We start from the raw sequence: 16,016 nt of genomic DNA on the forward strand, positions 1-16,016 counted from the left end.
TCGCCAGCCGTTGGGTTGCGTTTCCAAGCGAAACTCGCCAGCAAAAGAGGTTACTCATCTGCTTGAACTCGCCAACAGCTGAGTTTAGCTTCCAGGCGGAACTCGCCGCGATCAAAATCTCGCCTGAAAACAAATTAAATCTCGCCAATACACAAGCAATGAGCGGACACAAAACCTCATTGATACTTTAAGACAGTACATTTGAACAAAGTTATGTTTTCTGCAAATTGCGAAAGTCATAATAACATGTTCAAAGAAGCAAAACATACACCCAGCGTTTCAAGACAATACATTTGAACAAAGTTATGACTTTAAGAGTCATGGCATAGTCCCAAAATGTAAAAAGCAAGCAAGCAAAATATCCCAATACGGTCCTGAGGCAGAAGTCTCAGTCGAACACGCTGAAGGTGGAAATCTCCTCTTTGACCGCCTCAACCTGGCTCGCGTGGTCTTCCCGAGCCTTGTTTTCAGCAGCCTTCCGGATCCGGTCCTCGCGGTTCGACGCAGCGGCAGCATCTGCTTGGCGCAAAGCTAGCAGGCGTCGAGTCTCTGCCTCAGCGTTCTCATTAACCTTGACCACGTCAGATTGGAGCGCCTTCCACTTCGCCTCCGCCTGCCCTAACTCGGCCCTCAGGCGAGCCATGGTATGGTTGAGGTCAATGACTTGCTCCTCTAGCAAACGTTGTTGGCTCACCCAAAAGTTAGCCGCAGACTCCAAATCCGCTATCTCCTTGGAGCGGGTTTCCTGTTCCAGGGCTTCCTGACGCCCGAAGTGAGCTAGACAGGATGCCATTTTAGCCTCCGGACCTCCCCGTAGCAAGTCCTCTAGCACCATCATGCGTGGCTCCAAGAGACGGAGTTCACGCACGCAACGGGTAGCGAGACGGTTTTCACCTGATCGCCGTAAATCGGCCACGCGATCATAGAGGGACTGCCTGAAGCTGTCAAAGCTACCCATACCGAGTTCGACGAGGGAAATTGCCTGCCTTACAGCACCTTCGAACTCTTCAATACGGGCCTGCCACGGTTGAGACTCGGAGGGAACAGACCTCTGGCCCGGAGCAAGCGTCGTGATGGGAGGAATTTCGAGGCAAGGTTCGGCTCCCGGCTGGGGAGCGGGATCCGGAGCAGCGGAGTTCGCACGGCCTTCAGATTCGTCGTCCGAAATCAGAATGGGATCGGCCGCATGCTCCTCGGCAGCCGGCGCCTCCTCTCGACCTGTAAGACGCAACAAGCGATACAGGGAACAGTTGGGGGAGGAACACCTACTAAACTTACACAAGTTGAAGCAAGGAGATACCTTCAGCAGCACCCGAAGAACCAGATTCTTTCCTTTTCTTGGAAACAACCCTCTTCACCTTCGGCGCCATTGGGGGTATGAGGAAGAAGAAAGTCGGGTCCACTCCGGGGAGACCTGTAGATCCTCTTAACAGAGGATAGGGGCATTAAATACCTAAGAGTCCTAGGCGGTTACTCGAGACTCGATTAGACCGTTCAAGGCTGGAACAGTTGAAGGGTAAGGCCGAACAGATCGGATCTTATCTGGACGGACGAGATCTAACGGTTCGTGACCACGATCTGCAACGACGGCCCGAATCGGGCGCGAGAGACGAAGAGGCCCACTACTTCGCATTAAATGCGAAACGGCTAGCCCACGTCCCCTTAACTGACGTACACGTGGATTAACACGCGGCCCACTGAAATCGGAACCCGATCAGAGCCAGGCTTCGCCGTTAGCTCCTGCGAATCCGCCCGCGAACAAAATTCGCCCGCAGTTGAAGTAGACTTGCAGCCGAAATTCGCCAACAAGAATTCCTCTATAGTTGAGGTTCTCTTACGACCAAATTCTGACCAATGCATGATTACGAAAATGGAGCACACACGTAAATGACAATAAGCCAAGAAACAAAAGGGACAATTTCATTCATGAGAAAGAAGTCCTATTACAAGCAGAAAACTAAAGGCGAACTACAGGGATTTCAACTTCAGTTCCGCCCCACGAATTTCTTCAGCATGGCGAAGCTCAAGCCTCCTCAGGACCTCTCGACGAATATCTTCCTCCGTGCAGGAGATCAAGTCCTGAATAACCTCCCTGACATCCTTGAGAGCTCGATCCTTCTCTGCAACGGAGCCAGCAGTCAATCGCCGGCGAGACTTTACGCCCTCCAACTCCTTTGCCACGTGATCGCGAGCCTTCTCTTGAACGGCCAGGGCGGCCTGTGCTTCGGCTACAACCTGTTTCAGCCTCTCTACTTCGAAGGAAAGTCGGGAGAACTGATTATCGACCGTTTCTTCCTCGCGGGCCACTTGTGCATCCTCGGCTCTGACCTGCTCCGACTCTGCCGACAGTTTTAACTCTAGTGTCATGTTCTCATTCAGGCGGCGATCACGATCCACCAAAGCTACTCGAACTTCGCGGGAGGCGAGATCAACAAGAGTGGAACTCTCCGCACGAAGAGCGAGCAGCTGCCGAACAGCCCCCTCCACTTCGTTCAGACGCTGAAAATAGGGCCTCGCCGCGGCGGCGCCGAGCCTCTTACGCAAGAAGGACGCATCGTGTTCAAGAACTTCCCTGAATTCTTCGAAGGGGCAATTCTCCTCCAAGACCAGCCGGGTGCAGTGGGCCAAAGTATCTTCGAAATTCGCCAGAGCTCGCTCCACCTGCGTTTTTCGCCAGCGTTCCAAGGGAGAGAGGGCGACCTCCTCCGCCGTGGACGAAATCACGGTCGAGGTACCTGTAGCCATAACCGTAGAGGAGATAACGGGCACCACCGGAGCCGCTGCGACCAATGACACCCTCGGTGCAGTGGTCACAACGTCAACGGCCGCCGTCGACGGAGAAATGGTCACCTGCAGAATGGGGGCCTCCCGTTGAAGCGGAGACTCTCGCGCCGATGAATGACCCCCAGCCGACGCTTCCGTAGGAGCAGGAGATCCCCCTATTTGGCCAGGCGCGTCCTCAAGCGCCAAATCCTCTTCCTCACTGGACAATGCCTCGTGAACTGAGACATTGTCATCCTCCTCAGATTCGCCCGCCTCAGATGAGCGATTCACCCAAGAGTGAGGATCCTCCTCACCTGCGACTTCACGGTTAGGGTCAATTACAAATGCAAAAAAAAAAAGAGGTTAACAGAGACCCCTCGAAAGGGACCCTACTAACAGTCGGGTACGGGAAGAAAAGTAATGCTAAAACACACGCTTACCCGAGCCGGTGGGCCCCTCCTCACCTCTAGCCTCCCCTTCCTCGTCGGAAGGAATGGGGATCACCTCCTCAATCGCACCTGCATAGGTCCAATACCAATGTCAAAAGGTATGAGATCATCGTTGCGATCAAAGACGATATTGCAAAAGAAAAATTACCTCCTGATGCGGACACAGAAGCCGCTGGAGCTCCCGTCGGTAGCCTCTCGCTAGATCGCGGAGGAGCGTCTCTCGTAGTCGCCAGAGCCGCCCCCGATGCAGCAGAAGAGACGGGCAGCACAACTCCAGACGTCGCCGCTCCGGGGATACCCACCTGGGGAACATCATCCTGACCTTCCGCCGCTCGGACGGTTTCCGCCATCTCATCACGACAGACCTTCTTAGCCGCCCCCGCTCGGGAACTCTCAGCCACTGCCTCCCGCTGACGCTTCGAGAGAAGCGAGCTACTCGGAGACAGAAGCGGCGCCCCCATTTGTCCGATTGTCGGACTCTGGACTGGAGCTCGAATCTCGGGAATCTCAGATTCGTCCAAACCAGCATCAAAACCCTCGGAATCCTCAACTGGATCCTCCGAAAACAACTCCCTAGCGATTTGGTGGCCCCTTCGCCTCGAAGAACGAAGAGGGCCCCTGACAGGACGATCGCGTTCCACCAGACATGAGTTCTGGAACCAGAAATTGGCAGGATCAGCACTAGCGCCCCGATACCAGCGGCAGTATAAGAGCGTGTGGTGTAAATCGCGGTCCTTCGCGGGCAACTCAAAGCGGGCTTGGGTGCCTCCAGCATGGGTCCAGAACCATCCCCGAGCTCCGTCAACTAGTCCTCCTTCGAAGTTTAGGTGGGGGTTGGCATTACCCACATACAATTGATCGTACCCAAACTGACGGGCAAACCTGCAGGGGATATATGGCTCGAGATAGCATGTAGGGCCCGTTCTCAGAATGTGATACCCCGGTCGGATATTCACCAACCAGCGAAAGGCACCACGAGTAAGGACCGTGTAGTGATCCGCTGTCGGAGCATCCCTGAGAGATTCTCCATATCCGCCCCCGCTGAAATAAGGGAAGAAGCGGCGGAAATTATAATGCCCGAAGTGGGAGAGCGTCTTCCTGGCATCAGGGATGTCCTTGCATTTCCAAGAACACCTCTCCAAGCGCTGGACGAAGGGGACAAACTTATCGCCCTGGAGCGCCGCAGGGGCGCTCATCAAACATTCGCAGTGGTATACGACCCACGCCATCAAGTAGGTGTACGGCAGCCCCACCCTAGGATTGGGAGTTTTGATAACTACTCCTTCCCCCTCATCAAGGACCGACACACGGCAGAATTGGGCCGTCAGAGTGCGGAGCCCTCGGTGAATGCACGCTATCGTCGCCGATACCAGGGAATAAGACTTCCCGTGAGCTAGGCAAACCGCCGGATACACGACCTCCACAGGAAGAGCCTCAAAGGAGTGAGTGGGGATTACGCACCTCTTCAGCCATAACATGAGGTACCCCGCGAGCAGCGCCTTCCCCGAGATGAGAAACTTCTCCTGATGATGGAATGAGTGAAAGACCGTACCAGACTTAAACCCGCCCTCGTCGCGGTCAAGAGTCAGAGTGCTTCCTTCTTTAGCTGTCCTCGCCTCCACTTCGGGCTGGTCGCACGCGCCTAACGGGAGAGCGGGCTTCCCCTTGACATCGTTCCCCGGGAACAGATAATCAGCCCAATTCTTATGGCTGATCCCCGGGGTCTTCTTCTTCTTCCCCTTGTGATCCGAGGCCCCTAGGGTACTGAGGCATATGTGGTAGTGGCAGAGTAACTCCCACAGAGTTTCAACCGCCAAAGGGGAACGGTCCGACAGCTGATTGATCTCATCTTGATCGGGGACGTACTCCTCATAAGGAAAGTCTCCCAGAGGCAGCCCCGACACGTCGTACATCTCGTGAGGGGTGATACCAAGCTCACCATTGGGGGTGAAAAACGTGCCGCTTTCCGCGCAATACAGTTCCAAGATACTATGGAACTGAGAAGCGTTGATCCGCAAGCCGTGTCGAGTGGCTTCGATGGCCACATACAGCTCTGTGCCCTTGAGATCAGCATTTTCGGCCAGAACATAGTCGGTGATCTTGGACCACCACGTGTCGCTGCCGGGTGCAGAATAGACCCACCCCGGGGCCCTAAAGTCCTTAGGGGGAAAGCTTCCACCAGCTCGAAAGAAGCGGTGACGGAAGGTCTCCGCCACCGCTGTCGACTCCCCCACGGGCGGTTCAGTGAACATTAAGCCAGGGCGCAGACCCGTCACATGCTTGCACGAACTCTCCACTCCGTACCCAGCCGTAGAGCCCGTAAAGACGCCACAAGTGACCCCGTCCTGAGTGGGGGTCAAATCCCAGTTCATCGTCCGAGGAATGGCGAAGGACCGCAGCTCGACGATCGAAAACCCTCTCGACATGCTGGGGAGGTAATAATGAACCCCCTCTACCGTGCGGAACCACCGGCTCTCTTTGAGCAACAGGGCAGAAGGGTCGGTCATGGAGTCGCCGAACAGAAATTGAGGTTTCGGCAGCTCTGCCCTGGCCTCATCTGTCAGCGCCACTCGGAAGAAGCGGTGACGGAAAGTCTCCGCCACCGCTGTCGATTCCCCCACGGGCGGTTCAGCAGACACTAAGCCAGGGCGCAGACCCGTCACGCGCTTACATGAGCTCTCCACTCCATACCCAGCCGTAGAACCCGTAAAGACGCCACAAGTGACCCCGTCCTGAGTGGGGGTCAAATCCCAGTTCATCGTCCGAGGAATCGCGAGGGACCGCAGCTCAACAATCGAAAACCCTCTCGGCATGCTGGGGAGGTAATAATGGGTCCCCTCTACCGTGCGGAACCACCGGCTCTCTTTGAGCAACAGGGCAGAAGGGTCGGTCATGGAGTCGCCGAACAGAAATTGAGGTTTCGGCAGCTCTGCCCTGGCCTCATCTGTCAGCGCCGCATTGGTCGTCAGCTCGCGCAGGGTCAAGTGATGACCATCCGTGACCCTCTGTACCAGACCATGCAGCTTATCAGCAGTGAACAAGGGTACTGGAGCCAACGAGGGAAAACGAGAAGGGGCCGTGTAGCTCTTAGCCCCGACGTGGCCAACGGCCACACCCTCCGGGAAAGCCTCATCAGGGAAGGTCGCTGCAACAAGAAATAGAAAGTCAATTGAGACAAAATCCGCTGTAGAGGTGAAATCGCCCATCGAACATAGGAAGGCGAAATCGCCTATCGAAAGGGGGAACCCACTTCGAACGAGGTCTGTCCCTACGGACTACACTCCCCTCTAATGGGAAGGGCCGAACTCGCCTTACGAAAAAGGGGTTCGTCTCCTCCCCACTGGAGAATTCGCCCGCGGGGACAGTACTCATCCTCTAAAGGCAAAATAGGGCAAACTTTGCCCCAAATCGGGGAAATAAGCAACACTCATCTCCCTAAATCCGACGCCTAAGGCCTGCAAGGGATCGCCCAACGAATCCATCAACGTACCTGGGCACGACTCCAGAGCACCAGCAGGCATGCCGGCAGAGAGACGGTCGGAGTAACGTCCGGGGCCTGCACCCCTCACTTTACACCTCTTGGATTTCGGAGCCATTGCGAGAGGAAGCGGGAATTCTTTCCTTGGATGTTCCCTTTCAAGATTTGAAAGCACGGTAACTCCCAATGGAGGAAAACGGCTGATTTAGAAGGGCGGAGTTGTCCACGTGGCCACGACTGCCCTCGAAAGGCGAAAACCCTAACGGACAGGAAACGGGGCCACGATCAAATTCGACGGCCCAGATCACCCTCAGTGCATCGAAGGGACCGAGATTAGCGTTTGAATCCGACGGTTGAGTCCGAGAACCACGGCCACGATACGTCGCAGGGCGAAACGCACGAAGATCGTGCTGTCAAGTCACGATCGCCACGATCCAATGTCTTAGCTGGGAAGCACGAGGCTCTATCAGCAGACACGTGGCTCATCTCCCGTCAGATCCGGTTCCGCCTACAAAAGGAAGGGTTTCGCCTGCAAATACTGGGCATAACCCCACGAGTCGCGCGAAAATTGGCTCTCAAAAACTAATTTCGCCTTGGCGATGCATTCGCCCTCAAAGGTAAAATTACGAACAAAGCCAAAAGAATGACCTTGCTTAAACGGTTGAAACCCACGCCCCAGATGGCTAAGGGTTAGAGCAGAAATCTTAGCATTAAGCCTAAGAGAAACTGTTCGACAACTCATCATACTGAGGAGAATAGTATGGCTAGCCCGATTCAAACGGTAATCGGTAAAGGCACATCAAACCCGTTGATAGCTGAGGATTTGCTAAAAATCCTAAGAGAAATCGAAGGCACTTGCTTCGCCAACAATTTCTTCATTCAAAGTATTCCAGACCACACGCAAGCCAGTTTAGGTCTGAAAACTTTGAAGGGGGTCTTGTAGACGGTAAAAAATACCTCTATGGGTCTACAGGAAATTTGCCTACGAGAAGAGTTCGCACGCCCAGTTCTCTGGCACGGACCTAAACCGCGTAGACGTCGACTGTACTCAAGTCCAGGTTCGCCTAACGGTCGACTCGCCAGCATGAGTCAGGGTCGATCAGGATGGCGGAAATTCGCTCTTCGCTCAACTCGCCTGCCCGAGTTCGGAGTCGAATCCGCCAGCAAGCCCCAAAACCGTCAGTACAGCTGGGTATCCACTACCCCACGTGCTGAGATGGACCTTCCCATCTCTCTCGACCCGAAGGGAGAGAGAGCACAGTACCCCAGGACCGTCAAACGGCCGCTCGCAGTGCGCACAGCGCGAAGGGACTGGACAGGTGTCGAGTCAACCTGAGCATTCATAAATGCGACTCACCTCGGCTGTCTGAGCCGAGAGCTGGATCCGCCGGCACTCGGCAAGCTGGCTAGACCCACTCGAGTACTGTACACCTACTTCACCGCCTCTCCTGACCGGAAAGGAGAAAGCATCGTGCTCAAAGCACGCCGGGCGGTCACGCACAGTACAAGTGATCGGACAGACACTTCATCGATCTGCGAACTCATAAATGCGGTTCATTAATGCTGGTCAAATCCACTCGGATAGCAGTCGTTTGTTGCCTCACATACAAGAATGGGCCTTCCCATCGTAGGTGACAGGACATAGAGCACAATCCCTGGAATGACCGTTCATGGTATCGAGGAACGGCGAGACGTCTCTGAAGAGGATGTGGTCACATCCCACAATTCAAGGAGAAGTCAAGCTGTCCTTCTTTCATTTAAAAACCCCTTCCAGCACGATGGAAGAGAGGTCGCAAAACTTGGAGAAAAAAGAGTTGAGACCACGAGGAACGGCGAGACGTCTCTGAAGAGGATGTGGTCACATCCCACAATTCAAGGAGAAGTCGAGCTGTCATTCTTTCATTTAAAAGCCCCTTCCAGCACGATGGAAGAAAGGTCGCAAAACTTGGAGAAAAAAGAGTTGAGACCAAGCTGTTAGCAAATCATTGCATTACAGCACTGCTGCCTAGTTCCGAGCTCCGATCGCCGGCGAACTAAGCAGACCCGAACTCCATTGCCCCGAGCTTCTACTGCGAACTGAAGCTCTCCAGCAACCTCATTCAAACGGTCCAAGGGAAGCAGACTCGACCCGAGCATCGAGCGAAGCGTCCTATAGCCACCTAAAGTCCCCACACAAAACAAAGAGGGCCTTCCCTCTGCTTCTGTTGTAAACATTTGATTTGTTAGTTTGTAATAAGCTTTCTTATAAATACAAATGAAACTCCTTTCTTCGGAAGAATCAAATTTTCACCCTACACTGCCCAACGCAGCTCTATACCGCTGCCCAACGCAGCTCCAATCGCTGTCCGACGCAGCTCCAATCGCTGCCCAACGCGGCTCTATACCGCTGCCAGACGCAGCTCCAATCGCTGCCCAACGCGGCTCTATACCGCTGCCAGACACAGCTCCAATCGCTGCCCAACGCAGCTCCAATCGATGCCTAACGCGGCTCTATACCGCTGCCAGACGCAGCTTTAATCACCGCCAGACGCAGTTCCATAACACTGCGAAACGCGCCTTCAAACATCAAAGAACGCAGCTCCATATCGCTGCAGAATGCAGCTTAGATCCGCTGCCAAACGCAGCTCTTACATCGCTGCAAATGAGCTTCCAAACGCTGCGTCCGAGCTTCCAGATGTTGCGTTCAAGCTTCCAAACACTGCGTTTGAACGCAGAATTCACACCAGAACGCGGATTTTGCGTTTGACTCGTTCAAACACGAGCTGAACGGTTTCAAAACCGTTTCCCACGATCTGAGGGGATCACAACTCCACTCAGGAGTGATTTAAGGGGCGGTTACATCCTATTAGCCCCACATAGGAGCGAATTAAGGGGCGGTTACACCCCTTAATCCCCTATAAATAACTGAAAATCAATTCAGTTAAAGGGGCGGTCGGTTGGAACTTCTTGGCTCGTCAACAGGATCCTTAGAGCATTTCTGGAGCTTTGGAGATCTGCAACAAGATCTTCTTCATCCTTGGCTTATAGACCGATTTCGGTTAAATCAACTCTTTCATAGAGTTTCAAACTCGTTCAGAGTTCTCCACAACGTCAACTCGTGAGGAGAAGACCATGTTCCAATGAATCAAGACGTCGGATCGTCAACGGAGAGCAAATTCGACGCGAGCATTCGAAGGAGGCACTCCATCGCCACCATGAAGAACCCAGAATTAAACAAAGGAAAGAATCAAATTCATTCTCTTCTCTTTTGTAATCAGGAAATCCAATTGTAACTGAGATTAAAGGAATACAAATAAATTTTCTTTCATTTCTACTGCAAATTTTCCACCAAACAAAAGATGGCGACTCTGCTGGGGACTAGCTTCTCTGACAAAGAAGTGGTGGTGCAATCCGACGTCCATCTCACAGGAACGGCCGTTGAAACTCTGATCATCGAGTTCGATCAAGCCAAGTATGAGGAAGCCCTTTCCTCCGGATCCCTTAGCCCCAAGGCTATGCACAAGATCCGCAAGATCTCCAAGAAGACTAAAGCTCCAATCTCTGTCGAATCGCCGAAGGAAGTGCTCTCCTTTGGATTAGATTGCTTGAACAGCCCCTCCTCCGAAGGAGTGGGCTCAGCTTCGGCCAAACTCGTCCACCGAGTTGAAGGTGTTGCTGCCAAAGCCTTAAAGCAGGCTAAGAAGAACGTCGCTCGACGAAGGATGAGATCCCTACGACGAGCACATCTCTGTGAATGTCGATCTTCAAGTCAGCACGAGCTTCGTGTTTGTGAGCCTAAACGCGACCATGTGCTCTGCGTTTCTGCTCGAGCTTCGTGTTTGTGAGCCTAAACGCGACCATGTGCTCTGCGTTTCTGCTTCAGAACGCAAGCCTTGTGTCTATGAGCCCAAACATAGGCTCTGTGTGAATAAGACTGAACGCAGCCCTCAGTGGTGCATTGTACAGTCAAAACGTAGTTTTCAGGAGTGCAGTTTTCAGGGGCGGATATAAGAAGTTCATGGATTCAAGGCATCTCAACCAGATCCATGTTCACCAAGAGCCAGTCTTGTCCAATCATGGACTGGGGGTTCCAATTTAAACCTCACGATCTGTGAGTAGTTCTCCTCGAATCTTTACAACGGCTTTGAGAGAGTTCATATCGAGAGAAGGACCGATGCAACAAGTCATTCCTTCATTCCAATGTGAACGACTGATTCCTACGGTCCTTTCGAGATGTCAATGCTACTCATATACGGCCAAACTGTTGGTGTTCGACCAATTTACGAACGTTGCTTTTCCCAACCAACGACGACGTTCTCACAGGAAGAAGTCTCCAAAGACCGAATATCTTGGGGTCACTATCAACGTGATCGGCAGAGGAAAAGTCTCAGGTCCTAGTTCCAATGACTCTGAGACAAGTTGTTCACCGTCCGTCAGAGAAATCGCTAACGAGTTTGAAGGAATCTACCAACGCACTCGGACGCGAATAGGAGCCATTCCCCCTGTCAACTATCGGAGGTTAGCTAGAGGAACTAATTCCGATGATGAACACTCAGCCATTGCGGAGTCTCAATCATCAAGCTCTTTCATTGGCATGAGAGTTTCACCCACATGGCAGAACATTCTGAAGATCTTTCAAAGAGGGTTGCTGAGCAAGACGCCATGCTCAAATTACAGCAGAAGACCCTCAATGAACTCATGGCCCTGTTGACTCAACTCGTCGCAGACAAGGCTAAATCTCAGAAGACAGATTCGCCACCTAGGCAAGAATCCTCCCGGAGAGGAAAAACGTCTTCATCCCGACCTCACACAAGCAGAGAGAAGGAAAAAGTGGTTAATGGTGCTACTTCTGATCAAGAAGCCCACAACCTAGAATCTTCCTCTGATGAAGAAAGAGAGTCTGAGAACGAGCAGAATCTCCAATCTGCTAAAATAGAAGAACTGGAAGCCTGCCTCAGTGCCATTTCTAATAGAAGCGAGCTCCAAGACGAGGGAGTTGTCAGACCCTATCCTGCCAAATGGGATTCAGCCCCTTATCCTCCAAAATTTGAGGTCCCGACGCTACAAACTTTTGACGGTACGGGATCACCGAACCAACATATCTATCATTTCAAGTCACAGACTTGGAATGTGATATCAAACGACGCCATACTGGCTCGATTATTAATTGGCACCCTCAAGGGAGTTGCCTTTGGATGGTTCAGAAAACTGCCTACGGGGTGTATCCAAAAGTGGGCGGATCTAGAGAGATTCTTCCTATCAAGATTATTCGAAGAGGATACAGAAGTCTCCATCCATATCCTTCTCGCCACTAAGCAGAAGAAGAGGGAGTCCGTCAAAGCCTTCGTCAAAAGGTTCCGAACCATGGCTCTCCGATGCCCGACAGGTATGACACAGTCTACCTTAGTAGAGACCTGTCGACACAACTTGCAGACCAACCTTCTAGCACAAATGAGGGTTGCAGAATACCGTTCTTTGAGACAACTAATCTCTCAAGGCGAACAGGCTCAAAAGATTATTGCAATGATCAAAGCTGAAGAACAAAGTAGGCAGGATCAGCCTGAGCAATCGGACCAAGCCTAATCTTCTCTTGAGCAATTGGACCAAGCTCACTCTTCACAGTCAGAACCAGAAGATAATACGGCTGCTGAAGCCAATCCTCCTCAATAGGATGGCGGGTCCACCGAAACTATCACGTTAACAGTTACCTCTGATAGTCTAGTTTCTCCAAATCCCCCCACCAATCCTCTTCAAGTAGGTTGACGGGTCCACCAAAACTATCACGTTAACCGTCACCTCTGATAGGCCTTTTCCTCCAAATCCCCCCACCAATCCTCTTCAAGTAGGATGGCGGGTCCACCAAAACTATCACGTTAACCGTCACCTCTGATAGTCCTTTTCCTCCAAATTCCCCCACCAATCCTCTTCAAGTAGGATGGCGGGTCCACAAAACTATCACGTTAACAGTTACCTCTGATAGTCAAACTCATCAGATAATGGCCTACCATATGATGTGCCTCTATTCCGACTTCATGGATAGTGCCCCACTAGGTGATGTGCATTGTCTACCTCTTTTTATTCCCCTGCTAAGTCTTAATCAAGACTGGGGGTTGGTTACTTGGAATCCATTGGATTAAGAGTAATAAATCTTTCACATCGTCAAGTTAACATTACACATCTGACGATCATCACCCCACTGAGTATAAATTCAGTTTGCATCACTCCTAACTTGTCACGTTAACAATACACCTCTGACAATCAACTTATCAATCATCTTCAATAGGATGATAGGTCCTCAAAATTGCTCAAATCGCAATCTTCCCCAGCAAGACACTAAGTCTTTAAAATCTTAGTATCAAAATTCATCGCTTCTGATGATAAACTCATTTAGCAATTCTCCCCAGCGAGACGCTAGTCCCCAAAATCTTGTACAAATTCACTTATCAATCCTCTTCAATAGAATGATAAGTCCACAAAGTTTCTCCAATCGCAACACAAATCCTGTCACGTTAACACTAAACCTCTGACAACCCACTTATCAATCCTCATCAATAGGATGATAAGTCCACAAAGTTGCTCCGATCGCAACAAATTCCCGTCACGTTAACACTAAACCTCTGACAAAACCCACTTATCAATCCTCGTCAATAGGATGATAAGTCTACAAAGTTACTCCGATCGCAACACAAAAATCCTGTCACGTTAACACTAAACCTCTGACAACCCACTTATCAATCCTCATCAATAGGATGATAAGTCCACAAAGTTGCTCTCATCGTAACACAAATATCTGTCATGTTAATATCACACCTCTGACAAAATCAACTTATTAATCCTCTTCAATAGGATGATAAGTCCACAAAGTTGCTCCGATCGCAACAAATTTCCGTCATGTTAACACCAAACCTCTGACAATTAACTTATCGACTCTCCCCAATAGAGCGATAAGTCCTCAAAGTTGCTCCGATCGCAACATTCTCTTGTCACGTTAATATCAATCACCTCTGATAAAAACCCACTTATCAATCCTCATCAATAGGATGATAAGTCCACAAAGTTGCTCCGATCGCAACATTCTCTTGTCACGTTAATATCAAACACCTCTGACAAAATCAACTTATCGACTCTCGCCAATAGAGCGATAAGTCCACAAAGTTGCTCCGATCGCAACAAATTCTCGTCATGTTAACACCAAACCTCTGACAAAATCAACTTATCGACTCTCGTCAATAGAGCGATAAGTCCTCAAAGTTGCTCCGATCGCAACATTCTCTTGTCACGTTAATATCAAACACCTCTGATAAAATCAACTTATCGACTCTCGACAATAGAGCGATAGGTCCTCAAAGTTGCTCCGATCGCAACACTTTTCACTTATCGACTCTCTTCAATAGAGCGATAGGTCCATAAAATACTGTTAGGTTAACATCACACCTCTAACAGTAAAACCCCCCAATGAACTTGTTAATCTTTTTTCAACAAGAATAGCAAGTTTTCATTATAAAATCCCCAGTGGATTAAAGATTTTCTGGAATTATCCTAGTGATAATAAATTTTTGAATTTTACTTTAGGTAAAAATTCATGCCAAGTTAATATCATACCTCTGGCACTTCCAACTTTCTTTCGGTGTTTCAAGCCACACAGGAAGAAACGACACCAAAAATCCATGTCTCACACGCATGGGGGACTTTATCTCGATCCCTAATTAGAGATAAGCCTACGCCTAACACGCGTTGCCGGTTAGTCGTTTCCCGTGAAAATGACAAAGTCTATGTATTCAAAATCATAGCATCAAGTCTAAGAGGGTTCATTCTCTTAGCACAACGTTACATGTGGAACGGACTTAGACAATCCACATGCTAGCCCGACTCAAACGGTAGTCGGTAAAGGCTTATCAAATCCGTTGATGGCTGAGGGTTTGCCAAAAATCCTATGCACGTTTGCAGGTCCATCAGCTTAATGGATGTGAGCCGAGACTTAAAACAGATGAGTCAAAGACAAGTCTCAAAGACTTAGTCAAAAATGCACGGAAGCCACTTCCATGTCTTAAGTCAAAACGTTGAGGTCAGACCCGCGATGCAAAAACCGAACGCCGAGGTCACGCCCGTGTTCCAAATTCAACATGCAAGGGTGAGACCCGCATCTCAAGTTCAAAATGCAGGGTCCACCCCTATATTCCAGAAGCAGGGTTATGGCGCATACCTTCACACAGGTCCTACGTGGCAAATCCCTTCAACCATGATGCCTTCGAAGCAAGTGCAGAGAATAAATCCTTTACCACAAGGAATTAACAGCTCCAAGATCAGAGTTGAGATCCAAAGTATTCCGAAAATTCGTCCTAGTCAACCGCGAACTTTTGAAAACTTTGGAGGGGGTTCTGTAGGCTGTCTAAAAATCACAATAGATGGCTGATCCCCATCAAAACACCGATGATGGAAGTTACACTTTGACGACTTCCAGAAAGTTACAATTTGGAGACTTTCACGTAGATCGCTAAAGGTTACAATCTGACGACCTTCACGACAACTGATGAAAGCTCTAATCAAACAGCCTTCATAATCAACATCGGGAGTTACAATCTGACGACTCTTATATATCAGAGAGCTAAAGCAAAGATTACAAAATGACGATCTTTGCAACGCTTCGACAGAAAGAGACTACAAATCAACGGTCTCTTCAAATCAAGACGTGGAAGTCCTCCCCGCGTACCAGTATCAAGATGCGCCACGTTCATGGCCACGAACGCAGCTCAAACGCAGCTCCAATCGCTGCCCAACACAGCTCTATACCGCTGCCCAACGCAGGTCCAATCGCTGTCCAACGCAGCTCCAATCGCTGCCCAACGCAGCTCTATACCGCTGCCCAACGCAGCTCCAACTGCTATCAAACGCAGCTCCAATCGCTGCCCAACGCAGCTCCAATCGATGCCTAACGCGGCTCTATACCGCTGCCAGACGCAACTTTAATCACCGCCAGACGCAGTTCCATAACACTGCGAAACGCGCCTTCAAACATCAAAGAACGCAGCTCCATATCGCTGCAGAACGCAGCTTAGATCCGCTGCCAAACGCAGCTCTTACATCGCTGCAAATGAGCTTCCAAACGTTGCGTCCGAGCTTCCAGATGCGCGTTCAAGCTTCCAAACACTGCATTTGAATGCAGAATTCACACCAGAACGTGGATTTTGCGTTTGACTCGTTCAAACACGAGCTGAACGGTTCCAAAACCGTTTCCCACGATCTGAGGGGATCACAACTCCACTCAGGAGTGATTTAAGGGGCGGTTACATCCCATTAGCCCCACTTAGGAGCGAATTAAGGAGGTGGTTACACCCCTTAATCCCCTA

The sequence above is a fragment of the Asparagus officinalis genome, chromosome 6 (genome assembly GCF_001876935.1).
Source record: "Asparagus officinalis chromosome 6, Aspof.V1, whole genome shotgun sequence".
Classification (NCBI taxonomy): Eukaryota; Viridiplantae; Streptophyta; class Magnoliopsida; order Asparagales; family Asparagaceae; genus Asparagus; species Asparagus officinalis.